General features: G+C 33.9%; 1 non-coding gene across 1 annotated transcript; it reads right to left on the reverse strand.

The window, feature by feature from the left end:
• Positions 1–2,200: 2,200 nt before the first annotated feature.
• On the reverse strand, positions 2,201–2,272 carry TRNAE-UUC (transfer RNA glutamic acid (anticodon UUC)). The gene has a single exon. It is a non-coding gene; the product is annotated as a tRNA-Glu (tRNA).
• Positions 2,273–4,398: the final 2,126 nt, after the last annotated feature.

The raw sequence follows: 4,398 nt of genomic DNA on the forward strand, positions 1-4,398 counted from the left end.
TTTGACTGTTCTCTTTTTTCTTGTTCTTTTAGGTGGCAGGTTAGGTTGTTTGAGATTTTTCCTTTTTTTGAGAAAGGCCTGTATCTCTCTGAACTTCCCTCTTAGGACTGCTTTTGCTGTATCCCATAGATTCTGTATGGTTGTGTTTTCATTGCCATTTGTCTCAAGGTATTTTTAAAATTTCCTCTTTGATTGCATCGTTGGCCCATTGGTTTTTTAGTAGCATGTTATTTCATCTCCATGTAATCTTTTTTCCCTTCTTTTCCTTGTTTGATTTCTAGTTTCATGCTGTTTTGGTCAGAAAAGCTTGAAATAATTTCCTCTTAAATTTGTTGAGGCTTGTTTTGTGCCCTAGTATGTGGTCAATCATAGAGAATATTCCATGTGCACTTGAAAAGAATGTGTATTCTGCTTTTATTGGATATAATGTGCTGAAAATATCAATTAAGTCTAACTGTTCTATTGTATCCTTTAAGATTTCTGTTGCCTATTGATTTTTCTGTCTAGAAGATCTGTCCATTGCTGTGAGTGGAGTGTTAAAGCCTCCTAATATTATTTTATTCATGTCAGTTTCTCCCTTTATATCTGTTAGTATTTATGTATTTGGGTGCTCCTATATTGGGTGCATATATATTAACAAGTGTAATATCCTCTTCTTGATCCTTTTATCATTATATAGTGTCCTTCTTTATCTTTCTTTGAGGCCTTTGTTTTTAACTCTGTCTTGTCTTATATGACCATTGCTACCCACTTTCTTGTCATTTCCATTTGCATGAAATATCTTTTTTCCATACCCTCACTTTCAATCTATGTTTCCTTTGCCCTAAAGTGGGTCTCTTGTAGGCAGCATATTGTAGGCTTTTATTTTATTATCCAATCTGCAACTCTGTGTCTTTTGATTGGTGTATTTAGTCCATTGACATATAAGGTAATTCTTGATAAATATGTATTTATTGTCATCTTGAAACTTGTTTTCCAGTTGACTTTGTATTTTTTCTTTGTTCCTTTTTCTTTTTGATTTTCCTATTGTGGTTTGATGGTTTTCTTTTGTATTAGGCTTGAGTACCTTTCTTTTTGGTTTTTGTGAATGTTTTTGATTTGTGGTTACTCTGGTTTTCAAGTATATTAACCCAAAACTCTGTCTATTTGCTTTAGACTGGTAGTCATATAGACTCAAACACATTCTAAAAAAATCTGTATTTTCTTACTCTCCTCCCCCATATTTTATTATTTTGATATCCTTTTCATATCTTCATGTTTATCCTTTTGCTGTTCATTGTGGTTATCATCACTTTCACAAAAAATTTTTTTATCTGTGTACTGGCTCTTTTAAGTGATTTACTTTCCAGTTGTGACTTTCTTTCCTATAGATTCTTGATTCATTTCTATTTAGAGAAAACATTTCAATATTTATTTCAGGATAGGTTTAGTATTGCTGTACACTTTTAGTTTTTCTTGTGTGGGATTCTTTCTCTCTCCTTCTATTCTAAATGATAATCTTGCAGGGTAGAGTATCCTAGATTGCAGGTTTTTCCCTTCTAGGACTTTGAATATATCTTGCTACTCCCTTCTGGCCTGCAGTGGTTCTGTAGAGAAATAAGCTGATGGCCTTATGGGGGTTCCCTTGTAATTAACTCTTTGTTTTTCTCTTACCGCCTTTAGAATTCTCTCTTTATCTTTAACGGTTGCCATTTTAATTATGTCTTCATGTAGGTCTGTTTGGATTCATCTTCTTTGGGACCTTCTGTGCTTCCTGTATTTGGATATGTTTCCTTCTTTAGCTTTGGGAAGTTTTCAGCCATAATTTCTTCAAATACATTTTGATCCCCTTTTATCTTTGTTCTCCTTCTGAGATCCCTATTATGCATAGATTGGCACACTTTCTGTTATCCCATAGGTCTCTTATATTGCTTTCATTTTTTTATTTGTCTTTATTTCTGCTGTTCTGATTGGTTGGTTTCCATTATTCTATCTTCCAGATTACTTATTTGTTCTGCATTATTCAATCTGCTGTTCATTGCCTTTAGCTCAGCTTTCATCTCAGCAAATGAGTTTTCTTATTTTTCTTGTTAGTTCTTTATAGTTTCTGGTTCCTTTTTACAGTAATCTGCATTTCTATCAATAGCCTTTCTTAATTCCTTACATATTTTTTTAATTTATTTTTTATTTTGGCCATGCCACAAGGTTTGTGGGATCTCAGTTCCCCAACCAGGGATTGAACCTGGGCCATGGCAGTGAAAGTGCCGAATCCTAACAACTAGACCACCAGGGAACTCCCTCCTTAAGTATTTTCATTATCTCCTTTTTGAACTTGATGTCTATTAGACTGAAAATATCTGTTTAATTGTTTGTTCTTTCACAGAAATTCTCTTGATCTTTTAATTGGGAATGGTTCCTCTGCTTCTTCATTTTGTATCTATTTCTCTGACTCTATGAGTTTAGGAGAAAGTTATCTACTGTACTCTTGAAGGGCTGTCTTTTGTGGGAGCATCCCTGTGTAGCCTGTGTGAGTTTAATATTTTTGGTGTGAGGGCTGTTTTTAGTATGGATGCCTGCCATGTCTTTCCTCAGTGTGTGCTGGCTGTTATCCCCTTGATAGGGGGTGAGACTGCAGTTGTGATGACCAGAGACTGTACTGGCTATTGAGCAGGGACTCCTCTTTCCTCTGTGGTTATCACAGCCCTGTTGGGAGCAGGGTGTGCTCCCTAGTTGTTGGAGTAGATGCCCCCAGATCCATTTCTGAGCTGCAGTATAAGGTAGGTGGGATCACAGTGCTCATGCTGGGAGAGGAGTCACTGAGTATTCCTCATATATGGCCTTTATTATGTTGAGGTTCATTTCCTCCATACCCACTATGTTGGGAGTTTTTATCATAAATGGATGTTGAATTTTGTTAAATGATTTTTCTGTATCTATTGAGATGAGCATGTGGTTTTTATCCTTTTATCTTGTCATTGTGGTATATCACATTGACTGATTTGTGGATGTTGAACAATCCTTGCATTCCTGAAGTAGATTCTACCTGATCATGTTGTATGATCCTTTAATGTATTGTTGAATTCAGTTTGTTAATATTTTGTTGAGGATTTTTGCAAGTAAGTTCATTAGGGATATTGACCTTTTAATATCCCTTTAATTTTCTTTTTCTTTGACATCCTTGTCTGGTTTTGGTATCAGGGAAATAATGCTGGTCTCATAAAATGAGTTTGGGAGAGTTCCTTCTTATTTTTTGCAAGAGTTTAAGAAATTGCTATTAATTCTTCCTTGGATATTTGGTGGAATTCACCAGTGAAGCCATCTGGCCATGGGTTCTGGTTTGTTGTGAGGTTTTTGATAATTGATTCAACCTTGTTTCTAGTAATTGGTCTGTTCACATCTCCTGCTTCATCATAATTCAGTCTTTGTAGGTTGAATGTTTCTAGGAATTTCTCCATTTCTTCTAGGATGTCTAATTTTTCAACATTTAATTTTTCTTAGTGGTCTCTTTTGTTCCTTTATAATTCTGTGTTATCAGTTGTAACTTTTATTTCTGATTTTGAGACATTTTTTTTTCTTATGAGTCTAGCTAAAGTTTTGTTGTATTTTATTTATCTTTTGAAAGAGCCAGGTTTTAGTTTCATTGATCTTCTCTACTGTCTTTTTAGTCTCTATTTCATCTATTTCTCTTCTGATTATTTCCTTTCTTCTATTAACTTGAGGCTTCATTTGTTCTTTTTTTCTACTTTCTTAAGGTGTAAAGTTAGGTTGTTTATTTGAGATTTTTTTGTTTGCTTCTTGATGTAGGCATTTATTGCTATGAAATTCTTAGAAGTGCTTTTTCTATACCCCTTTTTTGTAGGTTGTCTTTTCATTTTCATTTGTCTCAAAGTATTTTTTGATTTCTAATTTGATCTCTTTGTTAACCCTTGGTTGTTCAGTAGCATGTTGTGTAATCTCCACATATTTGTGAATTTTCCAGTTTTCTTCTGTAATTTCTAGTTCCATACAATTGTGGTCAAAAAAAGATACATGTTATGACTTTAATTTTCTTAAATTTATTAAGTCTTGTATTGTAGCCTAACATAGGCTCTATCCTAGAGAATGTTTCATGTGCACTTGAAAAAATGTGCATTCTGTTGCTTTGGGATGGAATTTCCTTTATATATCTGTTAAGTCCTGGTTTAACATGTATTTTAAGGCTAATGTTTCCTCATTGATTTTCTCTCTAGATAATCTATCCATTGATGCAAGTGGGGTATTAAAATCCCTACTATTATAGTATTGCTGTCTATTTCGCCCTTTAGGTCTGTTAATATTTGCTTTATATATTTAGGTACTCCTATGTTGGAGATTTATATATGTATAACACACACAAATGTTATATCCTCTTGTTGAATTAACTTGTTTATCATTATGCAA

The sequence above is a fragment of the Lipotes vexillifer genome, unplaced genomic scaffold (assembly GCF_000442215.2).
Source record: "Lipotes vexillifer unplaced genomic scaffold, Lipotes_vexillifer_v1.1 scaffold268, whole genome shotgun sequence".
NCBI lineage: Eukaryota > Metazoa > Chordata > Mammalia > Artiodactyla > Lipotidae > Lipotes > Lipotes vexillifer.